This window comes from Aethalodelphis obliquidens, unplaced genomic scaffold, assembly GCF_003676395.1.
Source record: "Aethalodelphis obliquidens isolate GAN/ISIS:26980383/991018 unplaced genomic scaffold, ASM367639v1 scaffold8, whole genome shotgun sequence".
Taxonomy (NCBI): Eukaryota; Metazoa; Chordata; class Mammalia; order Artiodactyla; family Delphinidae; genus Aethalodelphis; species Aethalodelphis obliquidens.
In genome coordinates, this window is record NW_020837952.1 from 47,511,980 (window position 1) to 47,533,573 (window position 21,594).

The following is a 21,594-nucleotide window of genomic DNA, read 5'->3' on the forward strand; positions in this document are numbered from 1 at the left end:
TGTCACTATGGGGCCTTCTCAGGTTCACCCTCAGCGTGTTTGGTAAATGCCAAGCACGTAGCCTAGGAAATTCCCATCCCAGCCACATCAGGGAGGGGTAGTAACTGAGGTTCTGCTCACCTTGTGGCTTGCTCCCCGGAGGAGGCCAGGGGACCCTGTTCCTTTGATCTCACTACGTCAGGGTCATCGTCCCTCCCTTTTTCTGGAGGCCGCCCCCCACCCCCAGAAAGGAGTACCTCTGGGAAGAGTGGGAAGCATGGGCAGTGCAGATTAGTAGAGTAAGGAGGACTTGACCCCAGGAGCAGGAAATGTATTTTGGTAATAGGGTTTTCACTTTTTAGACTTGTGGGTTAAATTCCACGAACCTAGAATAACCCAGGGAGAAGTCTTGCTGGTTTTCTAGACTAGAGGCACATACCTTTCCCTTTTCCTCTTTCCCCCTCACTTCCTGTCTTCCTCTGCATATTTTTAACTTGTATAAAAGACATTGCTCAGAGTCTCAGGACTCAGAGCCACAGTGGGTCCTGGTTTAGGGACTAATTGCTACTAACCAGCTGTGGGACCACAGCCCAGCCGCCCTGGGCCCCGGTGGAGGTTGGGCTGCGACCTTGCCTGATAGGTAGGCTTCTGTCTGATTGCTGTGTCCAGAATCGTTAAAATGCATTGTCTTCCCAGGAGCCAACTCTCCTCCATTAAACAGCTCCTCCTTGAGGCAGATGGAGCCCGCAGGGGGACTGTCCTTAAAAGCAACAGGTTGGGTGCTTGGCTGGCTCACAAAGGAAGTCTCCGGGGAGGTCCAGCCTCCCTGCTGCTCCCTGGGCAGGGGCTCTGGGCCCTCTCACAGCCCGAGGGGCGGGAGAGGAGCCCTGCCCTCTTGGAGAAGGGGTTACTGAGCCAGGGAGTGGGGGAAGTGCTCCCAGAGGCAGACCCTGGAACACTTGACAGAGGTGGAATGCAATCCTGGGATGAGCTCTGGAAGGACAAGAAAGACCTCCCAGGAATAGGAATGGTAGTAATACCAGCTGAGGCTTTACTGACTCTTCTGTCTATGCAAGATAGTTACGTACATTATCAATAATACCGGGGATGACGTGGTGCCCCATTTTACAGAAGGAAACTGAGGCTCCGAGAGCTCAAGGGACCTGGCCCAGGTGACTCAGCTGGGAAGTGATGGAGCTGAGACTGGGAGCCAGGTTTGATTTCAAAGCCCACCCCCCCTTTCCATTGCCCCCAGCAAAAAGATCATAAGAGGGATGCAAAAAGGGCTTCTAAGTCAGGTCACATTCACAAATAGGCACCTGGCGGTTAGGATTTGGACCGATCTTTTTGGGGGACACAGCTGAACCCACAATTGTGGGGATACCTTTAAGGCGAGAATAGGCAGAAAGCGGGGGGTAGGGCTCACGCATAGCTGGGACGCCTGAAGCTGGAGAGGCCAGTTCACGAGGGCTTTTGGACCCTGCTGAGGACTTTGGACTTAGTTCTGGACTAGGCACTGGGCAGGGTGGGGGGCGTGGAGTGTGGGTGTGGATGGTCAGGTGGGCGTGGTGAGCGCCGGAAGGAGGATGCATGGGACGAGGACAAGAAGAGTGTGATCTGGGGCCATCACGAGTCTTCTGTGAAACCCCTCAGGGAGAGACGAGCAGGGCCTGAACGCAGGCGTGGATGGAAGGGTGAGAGAGGAGGGGTGGGGGGGCGGTGCCTGGGAATTGAGGTGGCCAAGTGGGCAGGGCTCGATCTTGAAGGCAAAGGGCAGGAGAGGAGAGAGTGTGTCTGTTGAGTGATTTGAAGGAGTTAGTCGAGGAGAGTGGACTTGCCTTAGAAGGAGCAGAGAGCACGACGGGAGGAAAAGCATGCGAGAGAGGCGTGGAAGCCTGGCCACTCCACCTCGTGGACCTCGGATTCATCTCCCAGAGAATGTGGGACCTGGCCTGGTTCATCTGAAAGGTGCCTTCGGGCTCTAACATTCCGGCTCTAACATTCCGAGGTTTCTGTGATTTTGAACCAGTGCAGGCTGCGGCAATCAGAGGAGGCTTCGTGGGGGAGGGGGTCTTGACTTGGGGGAGGATGTAGAGGGCGTTTCAGGGGTGAGGACGGCTGATACTGAGGCCCAGAGCTGAGCTGAGTGCTTTGATGAGCCCGGAGAACCTTTCCCCAGCAGGGCAGCGGCAGGGCCTGTCCTCCTGTCTCCGGACGTGCAATTACTGTCCCTCATCAATATTTCAGTCTCTGCTTTCACAGAGCGCCTCCCTCTGCCTTTCACCTTTGTCAGCAGCCTTCGTAAGTAAAAAAGGAAGAAGCGCTGCCCCGCCGGCCCAGCCCGTAGGCCCGAAGACAGAGGGGCTTCCCAGGCCCTTGAAGCCTTTGCATTTGTTTGTAACTGGAGACAAAGGAGACTTCTGGAAACTGAGCCCCCAGTCCCTTCACCTGCAAACTGGGGGCTGTCATGCTTGCCCCCAGTTCCTCAACTCCCCTCCCCACGGGTGTAAAATTAATTCTGTTGTGCCGTCCTCCTTCTCTCCCTTCAGACAGAAACTCTTCATCCCAAGCCCTCAGGCACTGGGAGCACCTCGAGTAGAGACCTTAGAGACTTTTCAGAAATTTTTTTTTAATTAAAATTTAATTGACGTTATCTAGTTTTTGTTTTGTTTTGTTTCGGCTGCTCTGGGTCTTAGTTGCGGCACGCATGCGGGATCTAGTTCCCTGACCAGGGATCGACCCCGGGCCCCTTGCATTGGGAGCTCGGAGTCTTAACCACTGGACCACCAGGGAAGTCCCCAGAAATGGTTTTAACTGGTTGTCAGAGGCGGGGGTGGGCGGTAGGTGAAATGAGTGAAGGGACTCTGAAGCTACAGGCTTCTAGTTAAAACACAAGTAAGTCATGGGGATGTCGTGAATAGCATGGCGACTGTAGCTGACAGCGCTGTATTGCATGTTTGACAGTTGCTGAGAGAGTAGATTTTCAAAGTTCTCATCACAAGAAAAAATATCTGTGACTGGATGGATGTTGACTTATTGCGGTGATCATTTTGCAACATAGGAAAATATCGAATCCGTATGCTGTACACCTGAAACTAATGTTATATCTCAGTTTAAAAAATAGAAACTAGTTATGTCAGTTTAAAAATGGAAAAATTTTAGTTTTAAGCTTCTGTGTAGGTGACTACTTTTGAAGCAGAATCCTCACCTGCCCGGCATAAAGAAACGCTGCGGTTCGATTTTCCGTCGGGGGTCAGTGCGGAACCCTTGTCTCCTGTAAGTGGACAAGGCTGTGCCTCTGAGGGCAGAGCTTATGTCACACAGGTTTGGGTCCCCCCACTGGGAGGCAGGGCTTGTGGTTCCTCAGTGTCACGCAGTGGGGTGGGGCGGTGCTCCCAGAACACCGTTGGCTCCCTCTCTAGCACTGCTCAACTGGGACACCTCCCTCTAGCATCTCCCTCTCTCAGCTGTGAATGCAGGGATAGGAACATTGTCTTGCTTGTGTTTAAATCTCTGTATGCTCAGAGCCTTATGTAGTAAGTATACAATAAGGGTCGGTGGATACAGATTAATGTGTCCAAGTCATTTTGCAAATACTTACTGAGCACCTGCTGTGTGCCAGCCTCCCTTCCAGGCTCTAGAGATAAGAGCAGTGAACCAAATAGACAAAGCCTGCTCTCACGGAGCCTCCATTCCTGTGGGCAAGACAGACTATCCATGAATGAACACGTGTGGTAACGGACGTGATTTGGGGTGATGAGGAACCCCATTCAAGCAGGGTTAGGGAACAGAGTGGGAAAGCTATTTTGGAAGGGATGGTTGAGGAGGGCCTCTCTGAAGAGGTGACTTTTGGGTAGGCACTGAAGGGATGTGAAGGGGTGAGCCAGGTGAAATTCTAAGGGAAGAGTGTTGGTGGCAGAGGGAACACCAAGGATGAAAGCCCAGAGGTGGGGATGAGCTTGGCAGGTTAGGGGAATGGTGGCTGGAGTGGAGTGGGAGAGCTCCGCAAGGGTAGATCATGCAGGCTCTTAAAGGTCAAGGTTGGCTTCATTTCCAGGAAGTCTGTTGACGCAGAGGATGACCCTGGGCATTTCCTGGCAGTCTTCCACGTTGTCTGCACAGAATAGAATCCATTGGTAGAAACGGCTTTGTGGGGTGGCCCCTTGGGTGCCGTATGTTCTCAAGAACAGTTATTTGAGATCCTGCTACGGGGAGACACTGAGGCGCGGCACCAAGGACGAGGCAGACTCAGCTTCTGCCTTCTAGAAGCTCTGTCCCACAGGACTCAGGCTCCCTCCAGCCTACCCTCCTCCGTGCAGCTCCAACGGGCGGCACACCACAAAGTGGGCTGGGGCCTGGGTTCCCCCCGTGGGCCTCCTGCGTGCGTCTGCATGGTTCGGCATCACAGCGTTCCCCTTTAAGGATTGGTCCATCTGGGGTCTTAAATCTAGCATCCGGATGCTTAGGCTTGGCTCCCAGCCCAGCCACTCTGTGGCTCCCGATCTGGTGCAGTGCCTGGAGCCACGTGTGAAATACGTAGATGTTGAAGGAATGGGTGAACAGCGTGTTGCTTTGGGCAAGTCACTGAATCTCCTGGTGTCTCCGTTTCTTACCTATAAAGCAGGGATAACAGGATTAAATGAGATAGTGCTTATGATAGGAGTCTGAGTCGCTGTGCCCAGCGTGTAGCAGGTGTGCAGGAAACGTAACTGCTATTTTTATGCCGTTGTTCCGGTCGTCCCTGACTGCTCAAGGCTTTCAGAGCCTAGTTTCCTTTCCACGTTCACTCCCCATCATATCTCTTTTTCTCCCCAAGTCTGTCCAAGATGAGACTCAATGATCATTTGCCAAAGTACTATTTTTCCCCCAATAAGACATTTGCCTTTTACCTCCAGGGGACTCTGATGGTGGGACTTGAAGGTTCCTGGCTGCACATGGTCATAAAAGTCAGAACCAGCTACAGCCGTCTCTGAACTGCCATCCTGGAAGAGACTCCAGAGACCACCTTGTGCAGTCCCCATATTTTTTAGGACATTAGTAAATTGCTTTCTGTATTGGACTGATACTTGGCATTCTAGGAGTCTGCAGGCAGCGTGGCAGGGGTGGGGAGATATGAACGCGTGAGGATGCCAGGGCCCAGGGGAGGAACCGTGTGGTCCTGACATCACCCAGCGGCGGTTAGAAGCCTGACTAATGAGTGCATTCTGCACTTGGTGATTTCTTGTTCTTGTCAGTGGTCCCTTGAGATTGGGCCGGTCTCCAGATCTTTTCAGAGATAAAGGAGCAGAGCATAGTGTTCTGTCTTCAGCAGCCGTCGCATCTCTCTCAGCCGGGCAAGCTGGAGGGAAACGGAAACGGAGGCTGAGAAGTTGGGATGGAAACACGCAGACTATGTTTACTGAGTTTCTCTGAGCCATGGGATGGGCCATGTGGAAACTACGTTCTCGCTTCCTTGTGCATCCTCTTTTTTTTTTTTTCTCGTCACACGGGCCTCTCACTGCTGTGGCCTCTCCCGTTGCGGAGCACAGGCTCTGGACGCGCAGGCTCAGCGGCCATGGCTCGCAGGCCCAGCTGCTCCGCGGCATGTGGGATCCTCCCGGACCGGGGCACGAACCCGTGTCCCCTGCATCGGCAGGCGGACTCTCAACCACTGCACCACCAGGGAAGCCCCACAGCCTCTTTGTCTTCACTTCCTAGGGCCTGTCAACATTCCAGATCCTCTGGCCCTGCCCCACTGCAGCCCCTAGAAGTGTCTAGTCTGTGTTACTACAGCGTGGAAAGGACAGGGCTTGGAAGCCATTCGCTGGCTGTGTGCCCGTCCCATGGAGTTAAACATCACGACTCTGGGCCTCGGTGTCACTGCTCTATGGGAATCTAGAATGTCCCGCACAGACAGGTCATGAGGCTTCAGGGTCCCCGTAAATTATTCTTTCTCCGTTGCCTCTCCCAAGGTCTGTCTCAAAATCCATAGACGTCATTATTGTCACTTGTGTCGCCTTTCTCTTCTTCCTTAGTTGCATTGAGGGCAGTGGGGGTCTTTCTATAAAGTGAAAGGTGCTCATAGTGGAAATCATTTTAGACCCTCACAGAAGTTATTATTGTGGCTCAACAGCTGTGCAGAAGTGCTGGGAAACCATTCCCCTGTCCCACCGGGTCCCAGTGGAGGAGAAACTCGTGACCCCACCTTGGGGGCCTGTGCTCACAGGGAGCTTGTAGGAGCGGGTTTGGGAGGGATCTTCCCAACACAAACAGCATTTTTTTCTCTATTTGCAGCAAGGGGATGGCTTTGAACCCATGAGTGTGGCCTTTATAACTCAGTGCTCAGAGTGTTTGAGCTAATAGGCCTTTAGAGATTCTAAAAGAACCCTCTGTTTTGGGACTCAGTTCTAAGATCCTGAAAATCATCTATCAGGAGGGTCCTTTGAGCTGATCCAGGTACCAGCAAACACACCTCCCATCTCTCCGTAGTGTGACCACAGCAGACATCACCAGTGGATCCTAGCACTTTTCTCCACACTGAACTAGAATAGAGCCTTGGGAACCTCGCCCCACAGTGTCCAAGACTGTCCAAGACTGAGAAACCCTATGCCTTTGCAGTTATAGAAATTGAGACCCGGAGCCTTACATATCCAGCTCAAGGCAGATCTTCTTGTTAGGTGGGCTGAAACATACACACACACACAAATGTTCATGCACACATGAAGTTTATACTCATATAAAGTTTATATAAGCAGCTTTCATAATGTATAAACACACATGGATGTGTGTGTGTGTGTGTGTATAGTAATATATACATAAAACTTCTCCCCCTAGTTCTTCAAATCTGAGGTTCTCCATCAGGACCGATTCACCAGAGGCAAAATTTGCTGACGTCTCTAAAGAATCAAGTGTACCGTCACTCCAGTAAAATATCGTAGCCGCTTCGGTCAGCCACATTAAAGCTGCAAGAATCTTCAGGAAATTGAGCCTCGTGGGTCAGATGGACCACATTTTGTGGAACAGGCGAAATGCATCTGAGGTTGAGGGTGACTGACAAGTCGGGACATCTTTAGATAGGCAGGGAAGTGCAGTTACAAAATACCTTTGAGCTTCAATCAGGTCTGGCAGAAAGTTCAATCCTTTTTTAGAAGGCAGAGAAAGGTTTGTTTTAAATGGTGAGTTTCTCTTTGGGTGCGTGGGACTTGTGTCACTGCCCTTATTTCCCTGCCTCCTCTTCCATTTCCTTGTGTCTCTTTAGATCCCCCTTCCTTCTCCGGGAAACTTTCCCTCTCCTGACAGCCTGCAGCACCTCTAGTTACATTCCTGCTGAGATACACTGTCTTACGTTCTGTTGTTCTGTCCTCAGTGAGACATTCCCAAGCTCCAGTTGGGCACGAGCTCTCTTGCGGATCTGACTCCCTTCCTGAGGTATGGAGAGGGGTTCCAGGCCCACCCTGAGCTGTGTGGAAGGTTTAGAGGCTAGGCTGGTCCATGCATTTGTGGCTCCCCAGGGCAGGTCACTATAGGGAAGGACTGGTGTGTCTGTTCCTTTCCACACCAGGATTCACAGGCTTGGGCTGGGCCCCGTCACCAGGGCTGCTATTTAGGGCTGGGGTCTCCTTGCCTTCCAGCCTCACGGATGCTTTGATGCTGACTGCATGCAGGAGCCAGGCTCTCCTCTCTCTTTGCAGTTTACTGATGCTCTTCTGTCTTGGCAGCTCCCGTTGCCATGCAACAGCCAAAGGTACCGCGCCAGTGGGCCCCTCCCACTGTTTGTGCATCAGCCCTGCTGTCTGTCCCCCTTAGCGCTCAGTCCTGCTGCAGGATGGGGATGGAGGGACCTGGAGCAGCAAGCTGGGCCGATTTTAATTGAATTCTGCTTGCTACGCCTTCACTAATGATCTGTACGTTAGCAACTTTGCACAGAGCTAAGATGGGGTGAGAGTGGCTAATGGCTGGTTACCTTTTACGAACGTGACTCTTTGTTGCTGTGGGGACCTCCCCTAGAAATACAGTGACAGCCGCAAACGGTCATGCTTTGTTATTACTTACTATGTGTTTGTATTCACTTAAGCGTGAAGGCAATATTAGTTCCATTTTACAGAAACTAAATCTCAGAGAGGTTAAGTAACAGCCAGGATCACACAGCAAGTAAAAGCAGAACTGGGATTCAATCCCAGGCAGTGTGGTTTTATAGTTTGTGCTCTTAACCAGTATTCTATACTGCCTTTCTACTTATAAAAGTTGAAACCCACCCTAGGGGATCTTAAAAAGCTAATGACTTACTTTTAAAGGCAGTGCTGCTGCTTTATGTATATAGCTACATTTATTAAGTACTTAATAAAGTAAGTACTTAAAACTGTGCTAGGCACTCTTTTAAGTGTTCTTGTAATAGCTCATTAATACCCACAACAGTCCTGAGAAGTGTTACTATTATTCCCATTTTAGAGATGAGAAAATTGAGGCAGGTGGAGATTCAGTAACCAGTCCAAGGTCATAGAGCCAGGATGTGACAGAGCCCGAATTGGAACCCAGTAGTCTTGATTCCATATTCTACACACGTAAGTGAAACTACTAGTTTATAAAACAAAATAAGGCAAACTTCTTGACTTGGTGATTGTGGGGGAAGAAATTCTAGGGATAGAGAGGGACAGAAAACCCTCCGGGAGTTGCCATATTAGTTACTACAGCTCAGTCTATGAGACCCCTCATTTTTCAGAATGTTTTATATTCTGAATGAAAAAAAAGAAAAAAGCACATGACAAATACACCCTGTCAAATTTACTTAAAGGAACAATCATTAGGATTTGTGGGCAGTTTACTTAAAAACCAGTGTCCCTTATGTTCTCAATATTCTGTCATGAGCAGTTGCTTTTAAAATTTAGAGAAGAACTCAGAGGATGTCTGAATCCATTTTGTAATCTTCCTAACTTGTTGCCTCGTAGCTGAGCACGTCGTAGGCACTTGGGAGCACAGTGCACATGCTGGATTGATTGAAAATTGAAGTGTTATGTGTGGGATTAGAAGATAATGAAGTGGGGAGATTCCAGGCTAGGTATTTAGGGACCACACTTTTTGGGTGCCTCCAGGGTACCCAGGCTATACCTTATCCATCTATTCTCCCACTCGTGGATCATTGGGGGATAAATTACAGCATCGTCGGTGATGGTGGTGCAGGTAGTATTGGGGTGATGCCGTTGACCATGCGGTGCTGGGAGCCCCCAACACCTGGCTTTCCCTCTTGAAGGCCGACACTCCATGTAGCCATGTTGATCCTGCTTCATAATCTTAGTTTACAGTTGGCAGAAGAGGACAAGATTGCGAAAGAAACCCTTTGCAGTCAGCGCGCTTGGCCATCCGAGCAGCTCCGCTCCACATTCTGCCAAATTGCTATATTCAGAAACGGTTAACGGTTTTGACATATCTGATAACCTACAAAACCGACACGTCCTGGGTTTGATCTTCCCATCTGTGTCAGAGGAGCATGAAATGAGCATGCGAGCCAGGCTGTGATACAGCCCATTGGGGAGGATCTAAATTAAATCGGTGGCTCCCCTGCCGTCCCCCCACTCGACGGCTTTCCAGTCCCGTGTGCCCCCCACCACACCCCTTCCTCCCAAAGGGTTAAGTTACACAAGAGCCCAGGTGCCTGTTTCTCTCCTTCGCACCCTGTTTGTTCCTCTCCCCATCACCGTCTTCCTTGTTGATCTCATTGTCTAGGAGAAAGTTGACTCATTTGTAACATTTACCAGCCTCCCTCTCCCACTAGTAGGTGTGTGAGCAGCTGGGGGCTTTACCATCTGTGATCCTCCACACTTCCAGCAAATTCTCTTTCTACCTTTGCGGCGCTGTGCAACCAACCCAAGCTCCGCGCCTTCTCTGTGTCCCATCTACCCCCTCTCTCACACCAGAAATCAAGCTGGAGGGTGATGGGCGTGGGGTGACCTCAAAAAAACCCCCACTCATTTCCTTCCTTCTAGAAAAATGTGCAGGCATTTAGTGTTAGGGATAGAGAAGTGAGTACACAGGGTTCCTGCCCTCAAGGAGCTCATGCTTTGGGGAGGAAAGGCAACAATATGGGTGTTCCTAATTGCTGCAGTTATCGAGCGCTCAGGATGTACGAGGCACCATGCTTTACCCAGATGATCTCATCTGATCCTCACAACAACCTTGTGAGCTTAGGAAGCCTTCTCATTTTATTTTATTTCTATTTTTTGGCTTTAGGTAATTTAATAAAAATTTGGGGACAGAATTTCTTTCAACAGATGCACTGCTAGGCCCCAAATGGCCTTTTTATGGCCAGCATCTGCTTTGACTGGTTAGGGTCTCGACCACACCACTGTCAGGGCTTTCCTTGGACGGCAGCCCGTGGGGCTGGGGGCAGAGCAGTGGGGTCTCCTAGTTTTGCCCCGTCTGCCCTAGCTTTAGTGGATATCATAAAGGTGAGAGGAGCTGGGAACGGAAAGAGCCTCATTTTGGAACTTAACCTTTGCAGCAGATAATCCGCAGAGCTTTTGGTGTCTTTTCTTCGCTCCCCTTCTTTCCCCTCCACCAGACACAGCCTTCTAGGAAAAACAGTAGGGAAGGGATAATGCTTGGCACCGTTGGGTGTTCAAAGCTCTGTACCCAGGCCGAACGCAGGCACAGAACGTTGGGCCACTAGGGGCAGGCTGGGTGCGTGGAGTCCCATCTGCCCCCGAGCCCAAGGCTGGATGCGGTAACAGACAGGCACGTCACGTTCCGGCTGCATCAGCCCGAAGCCGTACCTGCCGAGGTCAGGCTCGGGCATCTCCACGTCCGGGCTGATCAGCTCCAGGTCAAAGCGCTGCTAGCACAAGGGACACGAATTGTTTGGTGCTGCTGACGGCGTAGCCCCTCCCCAGGCGCTGGTTGTGCCCTGCTCCCCAGGGCATGCTGTAATTTTTCAGTCGCTTCCCATCCTTGTAAAAGTCTTTCTTCTCTGATCCATCAGGGTTCAGGAATCGGTTGTATTTAAATACCTCTGGGTCTGTGTAGTTCTCCGGGTCCTTCTGGGGACTCAGGAAGGGGAAGAGGAGGAGGCAGTCGCCACATCACAGGGTGAATTCCCGCCCATCTGCCACGGGCAAGGTCAGGTCCGCCACAACCTCGCGGGTGATGAAGGGTGCAGCGGTGAGCCTGAGGCCCTCAGCACGCTGTCCAGCACAGGCACGCTGTCCAAAACCTTCCGTGGGAGGGTGGTCATCTGCGAAATGGGCTGCTCTACTCGCAAGAGAATAGGCTCCAGCTCTCCACGGACAGCAGCCAGGGCCTCGGGATTCTTGAGGAAGAGCAGGGGCCAGAGACAGCAGGACCCATGCTCCCCTGCGTGGCCCAGAGCTGCAGCGCCGGAGCCCGCGCCTGCATCTGCTCCGACACACCCGCCTCCTCCAGGTGCAGCAGGTAACTCTCCAGCCATTTGCTCCGGTGGGCCCGAGTGGCCGGCCTGGCTGGGGACGGCAGCTTCCACAGGCGGCCTTTGACCCTGCACACCTGCTCCCTATCCCCCAGTGACAGGGAGCCACGTGCCAGTTTGGGGAGCAGCAGGTCGAGCTGGCGGAAGGCGTGGAAGCCGTCGGCTGAGTGGATGCCGTCCTGGGCCTGGCTCTCCCGGGTGTGGGGCGCTGCCTCGACACCGTGCAGAGTCAGGTAGCGGCTCCGAGTGGGCAGCTGTAGGAGAATTCGAGGAGGCCCGTTGCATGCCAGCCACTGCCTGCTTCCCTGGTGTCACCCAGCGGGGCAGTGTGGAGGTTGGCATACACGGCTTCCGTGCGCGCCTGGAGTTCTTTGTGGAGGAGAGTCGGTTTCATCTTGGACTTTTCATCACTGGGGCTGTAATGCGGAAGCTGCGCGTCAAAAATCCTCTCCATGAGGAAGACGGCGTAGGCGTGGAAGTCCAGCCTGGTGCGAGGCTCCCACACCACCATGTCATAGGAGTGTGGGTCCAGGAGGACGGTGGCATACCTGCCCCCCACCAGCACAGTAAAGATATCACCGTGCTTCTCCTTCATCCTAGTGAGGAAGCTGGCAGCATCTTTTCCAAACTCCAAAGCATAGCCCAACCAGGGGATACTGCCCTCCGGCGGAGGCTCTCCAGGTCGCCTCTCTGTGAGCCGGCTTCTCCCAAAGGCTCCGTTTAAGGGCTGGCACAGCACAGGGCTGGAGGAGACCAGTGTGCACCAGCCCTCTCCCACTCCAGGTCTGAGCCCACAGACAGGACACAGGAGCGGCGATGTTTGCACAAGAGGCAGGAGGGCAGGATGGTTATGAGCCTGACTTCAGCACCACACTTCCTGGCTTCAAATCCCAGCCATGCTTCTCGCTGGCCGCGTGACTTTGCTTCCCTACGCCTGCTTCCTCACCGCGTGCGCCGGCGGGTCAGCAGCAGCACAGCCAGAAGCCCAAAGACCATGGCCCAGGACATGGCAGGGCCGGCGACCAGGCTGCGGCCGCGGAGCGCTGTCTTCTCACTTCAGAGATGAGAAATGGCAGGGGTAGTAGGTAAATTGGCCAAGGTCACATGACTGGTAGGTGGTGGACTCGGCCCTCTGTCTTCAGAGGAGAAAAAATGCTATTATTATTATTTATAATAACATTTATTGACTATCTACCACGTGCCATGTATCAGGTGCCTACATGCGTGCTATCTTTCAGTCTCTCTGAAGTACTCCGAGGATGGTTTTATTAGACAGTCATGACTTGCTGAGGACAACATGGTAGGAAGTGGCAGCTTGGGGCTGATACCAAAGTTGGTCTGATTCTAGAACTTCCAGGCTCCTAACCCCTGGGCTGTATCACCTCTCATTAGAGCAGTGCAAGGTTCACCATCAAACCAGCCACTTGTTAGAATGAAAGGAAGAGCTTTTAAACTTGGCTCCAGGCCCACAGGCATGGATGGGACCATCTCAGGGTACCTGGGTTCCATGTTCGCCCTGGCTGAGATGTACGATTCAGGCGTCAAGTATTTTGCAGTGTGCCAGGCACTGTTGTTGCCGTGAGCCGGGCAGAGGGTGTCTTAGAGCTTGACGTTCAGGAGGGAGGGAACTGTGATGAGGTCCCTTCAGGTCGGGGGATCAGTGCTCTAAGGAAGACACACAGGATAATGGGATGAAAGGGATGCTGGAGAAGGCCTCCCTCAGGCGGGGCAACTGAGCTGCAGCCCGAGTGACAATCTGGGTGAAGAGGGTCTTGGCTGAAGCATAGAAAGTTCTGGAAGCAGGAACAGCTTGACCGTAGGAAGGAACAGAAATTCCTGGGTGTCTTCTGAGATCTCTGAGTGGTTCTGTGTGGCTGGAAGGTGACCTTAGTGGGTGAGGTGGAATGCAGTCTGCAGACCGTCCTGCCTGAGTCACGGAGTCCCCACATGGCTCCCTTCTGAGGGAGGCCGTTCCGGGAGCAGCAGGGTTGGAGGCCTTTCCGATAGAGAGTGGAGAAACTCACTTTTGAAATAAAAGCGTTGGCGTCTCAAAGTCATGCTTGTCACCTCTAAGCCAAAGGGCCGTGATTTGTAATCACAGGGTGGGTGGCACGCACAAGTTCTGGTCTTTTCTTAAATAATAAAAGTGTGAAAACGGTCATCTCTTAGATTTGTTCCCTACCAAGCGCCCCCAAGTGCAGTGTATTAATAAATACGATAATAGTTAATATTTCTTAAGTGCTCCTTGTCTGTGTTCCAGTGGGTTGAGAGTTTTTCTTGCATTAGTCTCTTTAGTCCCCATGAGAGCTCTGTGAGCTTAGTACTCTTTTTTTTTTTTTTTCTGGTACGCGGGCCTCTCACTGTCGTGGCCTCTTCCGTTGCGGAGCACAGTCTCCGGACGCGCAGGCCCAGCGGCCATGGCTCAAGGGCCTAGCCGCTCCGCGGCATGTGGGATCTTCCCGGACCGGAGCACGAACCCGTGTCCCCTGCATCAGCAGGCGGACTCTCAACCACTGCGCCACCAGGGAAGCCCGCTTAGTACTCTTTTTATTCCCCTTTGAATGATATGGAAGCTGAGGTCTAGAGAGGTGAAATGTAAAGAGCCCAAGGCCACACAGTTGGGAGAACAGGGCCTGGAACCCCTCATGCAACAGCCTGAGGTGTCAGCCAGGGCAGGTACTATCAGGCCCATTTTACAGAGGGAGAAGACTGAGGCATGGTCATGAAAAGGGTGTGGAAGAGAGTCGGGCCTGGAATCTGGGTGTTCTGGTTCTGGCGGAAGGTCCACTAGCCGTGGGGAAGGTGGTGGAACCGCACACTCTCCTTTGCCCAGACTTATTCAAGGATTCAAAGCCAAGGGCCTCCTTGAAGTTGGGAAAGAGCCCCTAGCAGCCGTCACTGGGGAGCAGGGGCTGGCGGCAGTCCCCGTGGCCACACCCCTTTGGCTGATTCTAAAGCCCACGTAAGGGCTGCATCCGGTCCACCTAACCCCCTGCTCAACCCTTTAATACACCCCAAGTTCCTCCAGATCACCTGGGACATTTTTAAAAGGGCACATTCCTGGGCTTTGAGAGAGGCCTGTTGAATCAGGATCTTGGTCATGGGACCCTGGAATCTGCATTGACCTCCCCCCAGGCAGTCCTGAGGGGCGTTCAGGTTGGAGAACCACTAGTCTAGGTCTCAGTACTGAGCCCTTTGGGAAGGGTGGAAATGGCTCTGGATTTCCTCTAAGGCTCTAGGCATGATGCTTAAACAAATTTCGTGGTTACTTTGGCCAGGGGAGAGGCTATTATCATCGGCCCCAGACATTTTGGGGACAGGCTGGAAATAGCTCGCTGGCTGAGTGTTTCTATTTTGTATCAGCATGATTAGGTGTGTCTGGGGGCTGCAGTCTAAGTCTTTTTTTTTTTTTGGTATCTTTAAAAAAATTGTGGTAAAATATACATATCGTAAAAGTGACCATTTTAACCATCTTTAGGTGTACAGTTCAGCGGCATGAAGTACGTTCACGTTGTTGGGCATGCAGCCCAGTCCAGAGGGCTCCTTTTGGAACAGTCTAGGAGGGAAGGGCTGTGTACACATTAGCTGCTTAATCATTTCTTTCAGATGCCAGTGGAGCAGCGGGGGTTATTGGGGTGATGGGGTAAATTCTTAAGCATTAAGTAAGCATCCCCGCTTCAGACTTTCTTGTGAGCCACTTAACCTCAGTCTGAGATGCTGGTGGAGGAGATGCTGGTGAGCTATGTTTAACGTTCAATTTCTATTTCTGGGCCAGGCAGGATGATGAGTTCATTGTCTGGTCAATGCCAAGGGCTGGTCGATGCCAAAGGCAACTTCCCCTGCCTCCCCCAGTTCCCCAGCAGAATAGAGGCTATCTCTGTAAAGAATCCAAGTTTCCCTCCTATGTGTGTGTCGCTAAGAGGCAACCCACGGTCACAACTGGGACTAGGGTTTCAGATGCTGCCGACTCAAGACTGATTGAGTTGAGAACTAAACAAATGGGCCTTTTTATATTTAAGAGGAGATTTTTTTTTTTTTTTTTTTACCGTGTGTCAACAAAAGATCTGTAGACCATCTTGTTATAAATTTCACACTGCTGACTTCATACGTATGAGAGCGCTCACGACCCATTTACATTTTTTGGTGCATTTGGGTTCATTTCTGTGGTTACCACTCTGAGGAGGCCTACAAAAGCTGGCTTGTTCAGTGGTGGAGCACGTTGCCAATGGAATTTGGTGAGCCTCACAGCAGTGGAGGGGAGGGCGTGGGATCAGCACGTGCACTGAGTTACAGAAGGATTGAATTTTGCAGCTGGAAGGGAACTTCTATAGAGTAAACCTCCTTATTTTTTTTTTTGCCATATACGGGCCTCTCACTGTTGTGGCCTCTCCGGTTGCAGAGCACAGGCTCCGGACGCGTGAGCTCAGCGGCCATGGCTCACGGGCCCAGCTGCTCCGCGGCACGTGGGATCTTCCCGGACCGGGGCACGAACCCGTGTCCCCTGCATCGACAGGCGGACTCTCAACCACTGCACCACCAGGGAAGCCCACCCCCCTTATTTAAAGATGAGGAAATTGAGACCCAGAAAAGGGGGTGGGTGCTTACCCAAGGTCACCCTGCTAGTTAGGAACCCAGCCCAACACGGGCCTCCTGGTCCCCAGCCCACTGACTTTCCGCTGCATCAGACCTTTCTAGTCCTTGAGCTCTGGCTTCCATTGACTGGTTGGCTTTGCAATATTAAAAAAAAAACCCTGAAGATAAGTTTTCCTGGAATGAGAAGTCTTTCCAAAATCATTTATAGATTATGTGCCTTCTCCAATTGCCTTTTCCTGTACTCGGGTAGAATCAATCTTTGCTCCTGGGCAGACGTTTCAGTTTCTTTCCTAAGATCTTTATCTTCCTGGTTACGTTTTGGAACCCCCTGCCTCTGCTCTGATGAGAGCCCTGGGTACCGAGGCTCTCTTTCCAGGATGGCGGCACAGCTGGTTTGAAAAGTGGAATATTGAGTCATCAGCTTTCTGGCGTGGCTTATCCTTTCCCAGAATTCTGAAGTCCCATCTGATATTATTTAGTCACTGTCCTTTCAGTCTGGGAAATGATTCAGATATAAGCTACACAAAGAACTCAACAGAGCCCTCTGTGATAGGGGTTCTTGAGGAGACATGGAAAGCTGGCTCTATTGTTTGGACACCAACCATCGCTCGAGAGCCAGACCCCTCACATTCCTGAGTAAAAACTTCTAGGAAGGTTCTGGGCTCTTGTGATGTACAATCGTCTCAGCTGCAAAATCGGATTAATTGATTGACTAAATATTGTGTTTATGGAGGACTTATTTTGTACTGACCCCACTCAAAGTAGGAGGTACAAAAAGGAATTTAACATGGTCTCTGACATAAGGAAGAAGCCATGAGTTGGTGCCTAGGTATCTATTAAGGGGCTTTATTACATGCTTCTCTTTTCTTGTTACCCTTAAAGAATCAGAGAAGGTTGCTAGAAGAACAACAAAGGGCACTGTTGAGCCTTGAAGCTCAGTGAGGGTTGATCTATTCTCTTTCATCTCTGTGGTCCCAGGACAGTGTGGATGCTCAAGGAATATTTCTTTCCATGCACAACCCCTCCCCTGCCTTTTTTTTTTTTTTTTTTTGTGGTACGCGGGCCTCTCACTGTTGTGGTCTCTCCCGTTGCGGAGCACAGGCTCCGGACGCGCAGGCCAAGCGGCCATGGCTCACGGGCCCAGCCGCTCCGCGGCATGTGGGATCTTCCCGGACCGGGGCACGAACCCATGTCCCCTGCATCGGCAGGCGGACTCTCAACCACTGCGCCACCAGGGAAGCCCTCTCCCCCGCCTTTTTAAAACAAACTTTCATAAAGGAGACACCTTTTGTGCAGAGGGACAAGACTGAACCTGGGCCTGTATTACCTGGGTTTGAGTCTCTGTTCCACCACTGAGCTCTGTGCCCCTGAGCAAGTCACTTATGTCCCTAAGCCTCCATTTCCTCATGATAGAATGGAGGTGTCATGATTCATCTTGGGACCGTGGGTACATCACTGAACCTCTCTGATCGGGGATTTCTCCTTTTTAAAACAAGAGGCAGTGAGGATGCGTGTGGAAGGCCCACTGGAATAGGCATACAGCTAAACAAGTATTCATTGTTATTCATTCCGTGTCAGGAATGGGCTGTTTTACTCTTTCACCTCCAGTGGAGTTTCAGGAGAATACGTCCATTCCAACACAGGTAACTTCCGATTGCCAGTGTGTTGGTGAATCCCCTGGGCTGCATCCCTGCCCTCCCAACCCCAATTCTGCTGCCGTGCTCACAAAACACAAGGTCGTTGGAGAAACTTTTGAGGCCAAATGTAACTGGAGATAAAAGCTAACCGTTCAAGGAGCCCGCTTAGCAGCCCCAGCTGACCAGAAGCGACGTTTTGGATCACCTACTGCTTCTGAATGGCTTGGGTCACCACACCCTCAATTATCACCGGCAGTGATCATTGAGAGGCACATGGAATGGTTATTTACAAACGGTTATTTGTAATCGAAGACCACAGATAATGGTCACATAAGGTCAACCCTAGGTAATCAGTCCCTTTTATTTCTTCTTTTTTAAAAATTTCATTTATTTATTTATTTTTGGCTGCATTGGGTCTTAGTTGCTGTGCGCGGGCTTTCTCTAGTTGCATCGAGCAGGGGCTGCTCTTCGTTGTGGCACGCGGGCTTGGCTTGTTGCGGAGCATGGGCTCTAGGGTGCGTGGGCTTCAGTAGTTGTAGCACGCGGGCTCAGTAGTTGTGGCTTGCGGGCTCTAGAGTGCAGGCTCACTCGTTGTGGCGCATGGGCTTAGCTGTTCCGCGGTGTGTGGGATCTTCCTGGACCATGGCTTGAACCCGTGTCCCCTGCATTGGCAGGCGGATTCTTAACCGCTGCGCCACCAGGGAAGCCCAGTCCCTTTTATTTCCGATAGACATTTGAAGAAAAGGCTTGAATTTTGAATAAAACCATTTGCTTTTTGCTGTCACGGCCCTTCAGTTATTTCATTAAGGGATTGAAGTCAGAAATCATTTATGACTTTTCCCCCATACATTATAGATTTGGGGGATAAACTGTCTTTGGGGATTTCTGTTAACAAGAAGGAAGAGTCTAGGCTTAAGCAAGAGTATAAAAGAAAATTGAAACTAAAAATTGGTTTCTCGATTTGACTAAAGTAAAGCCAAAAGCTTTGACTACATGCAGGGGCCAGCATAGTGAAGGTCAGGATGTTAAAACAAAAATGTTTAATTACAAAGAAGTTTAATTACTTAAGTTTAAGTTCGACATTGGGCTGCCTGTTTCCAAATACCCTGAAGCTCAGTTATGCTCATCGTGAAAAGCGTGTGTTGATGTTTATTGAGATCAGAAGGAAGTGAAAGGCCAAAGTGCTTTCCCTCTGTTTCTGTGGCCCTCCCACTTCTGTCCTGATTTCCCTCTCCGTGAAGTCACTCGCCTTTGACCTTGGACATCCAGGAGCTTACTTCTCCCATCAGAACCTCTTAGAAGCAGATGCTTCCTGCATCCTCGCTCTTATGGACTTGGGTCCTGCTCCCAGGATGCTGACCTCCTTGACCTTCTGCTGGAGGAATAACCTCAGACTTGGTCAGATGGAGGATCACCGGGAAATCACCATGATCTATTAATATTTTTGAGTATTAGTATTATATATCAGTGTATGTATATATCTATTCATATATATGTCAAGCATAACTGTGTCAACGGTTTAACAAAGTTTATGGGAGAAAAGCTTGATAATCGAGAAAACTCTACCCCTATTTGTTGCTTTTGATGTTGTGGTTTTTCAAACGTTTCGAAAGCTGGTTGTTATTTGATTTAGTGGCTTAACATTGGAGACACTGTCTGGGATTTATGGCCTCAAAAATTCTATCACCCTGGGCTTCCCTGGTGGCGCAGTAGTTAGGAATCCACCTGCCAGTGCAGGAGACACGGGTTTGTGCCCCGGTCCGGGAAGATCCCACATGCCGCGGAGCGGCTAGGCCCGTGAGCCACAACTACTGAGCCTGCGTGTCTGGAGCCTGTGCTCTGCAACGGGAGAGGCCGCGACAGTGAGAGGCCCGCGCACCGCGATGAAGAGTGGCCCCCGCTCGCCGCAACTGGAGAAAGCCCTCGCACAGAAACGAAGACCCAACACAGCCAAAAATAAATATAAAATAAATAAATTAATTAAAAAAAAATTCTATCACCCTTAGGGCTAACATCTTTAGCCACTTTGCTCTACCCTCTGACAGTGAAGTCCAGGCAGTTATTTGGAGGAGGGTTGGGTCTTATAATAAGGGGGTCTTTCTTGGTTCTGCTAAAGACCGCTACTCCACTCTGCCCTGACACTCACAGGGTGTGGTGGCTTCCAGTGTTATTCAGGCCACTGGTTCAGGGACCTCGGCGTTGTGATGAATGGCTTGGGTACCGGGCTATCTCAGGGGGCTGCTTATCCTGGAGCCTCCTGCCTGCACCCGAGGGAGCCTTCTCTTTGGGGTCACCCTCAGAGGGTACAGGGCATTTTGATGCTGCGGCACTGTGTCATTTGGACTTGAGGATATTTATCTTGGCTTGGGAAAGAAAGCATTAAATTTGCGGTCAGGGGAGACTGAGAAGGAGAGAGGGAGGGAGAAAGGCAGGGGGGACACATTCCTTCCAGGGGTTTGGACTTTAAGATGAGGCATGGGGATGGGGATGAAGGAAGGCCCACAGGTCTGTGGAGAGCGTCAGGGATTGTCCCCACCATCGTCATCATCCTATCCGATCGAAAAAGGCTATGACTGTAAGATGCCCCTCGGTTTCAGAGAAGTTAAAAAACATGAAAATGACATGAATCATGGTTGGCAACGTTGGTGCTTTCATCTCACGTAATCCTCTTAATCTTAAAAGGCAAGTTCTCTCGTTCCCATCTTATCGGTGAGAAAACTGGGACCCAGAACTTGCAGAAGATCACTCATCTGGCTCTAGTGTAGGAGCTGAGATTGAAGCAGATATTCTACCACCCTTAGGGCTGACATCTTTAGCCACTTTGTTCTACCCCCTGTCAATGAAGTCCGTGGTGTTTGAACACTTCGATGTCAACATTTTGACCCAGCTGTGTCAGACAGATACGTTAACTGCGTTCCATTACTTTTAGTAAGTAACTTAAACCTCATTGACATGTTTTCACATTCTTCTTCTTTTTTTTTTTTTTTTTTGCGGTACGCGGGCCTCTCACTGTTGTGGCCTCTCCCGTTGCGGAGCACAGGCTCCGGACGTGCAGGCTCAGCGGCCATGGCTCACGGGCCCAGCCGCTCCGCGGCATGTGGGATCTTCCCGGACCGGGGCACGAACCCGTGTCCCCTGCATCGGCAGGCGGACTCTCAACCACTGCGCCACCAGGGAAACCCACATTATTATTCTTAATAAGGGCTGGACCCAGGGTTGTGAAATGCTGCTTTCGGTGTGTTTCATGTCTGCTCTGCTCCTCCCCCTCTCCTACATCAGGTAGATCTCTGTTGATAACATTCAGATAATAAAGGTTACCTGCTATATTAGTCTAGAGAGTCTGTGAGTTACTGGCTGTGTGACTCTTTGCAGATACCTCTCTGCACTTGCTTCCTCGTCTGTAAAACGGGAATGATAACACTTACGTTTCAGGATGGGAGTGAGGAAGGGAAGGTTAAATAACGTTTACTAAAGTCCCTGGCGTTCGGCATGGTGTATAATAGGAACTCAAAATATGTTCAGCTTGTTCCTGTCCCCCTTCTCCCTGGGTCACCGGATAGTAGTTGGTCACAAGCCCTGAACCAGAACCCTTTCTGACACACCTGGCCATGTCTCATATATATAGACAAACAAGTGGCTCTCACATCCCCTTGTAGCTGGAATCATTTGCAAACACCTCATTATTGTTTTACAGCTTTTTAATTTGCCCGCGCAAATAGAGCCTGCCTGGCTGACTTTGAAGGAATTTTCATATCTAAACGCAGCCTGTATGTGTGTGCTGCACCCCAAGGAGGCAGGCCTTCCTGCTTATCATGCCAGCGAGGATCTTGTGCATGACTTCCTTACTTTTCGGAGAAAAGATGGGACTCAGTCTCTCCATATTGCCAGAAAGCTTTTTTTGTTGTTTGAAAAAAAAAAAAACAGTCTCAAAATGGGAAATATTTTCCTGGGGAAAATCGCTACGGTCACTCA

At 50.8% G+C, this 21,594-nt stretch overlaps 1 protein-coding gene and 1 pseudogene across 6 annotated transcripts in view; one reads left to right on the forward strand and one right to left on the reverse strand.

The window, feature by feature from the left end:
- Positions 1-21,594, forward strand: part of CHST11 (carbohydrate sulfotransferase 11) — a 286,712-nt gene that overhangs the window by 97,693 nt on the left and 167,425 nt on the right. The gene's annotated exons all lie outside the window — the stretch shown is intronic.
- On the reverse strand, positions 10,438-12,400 carry LOC113620929 (prostacyclin synthase-like; annotated as a pseudogene).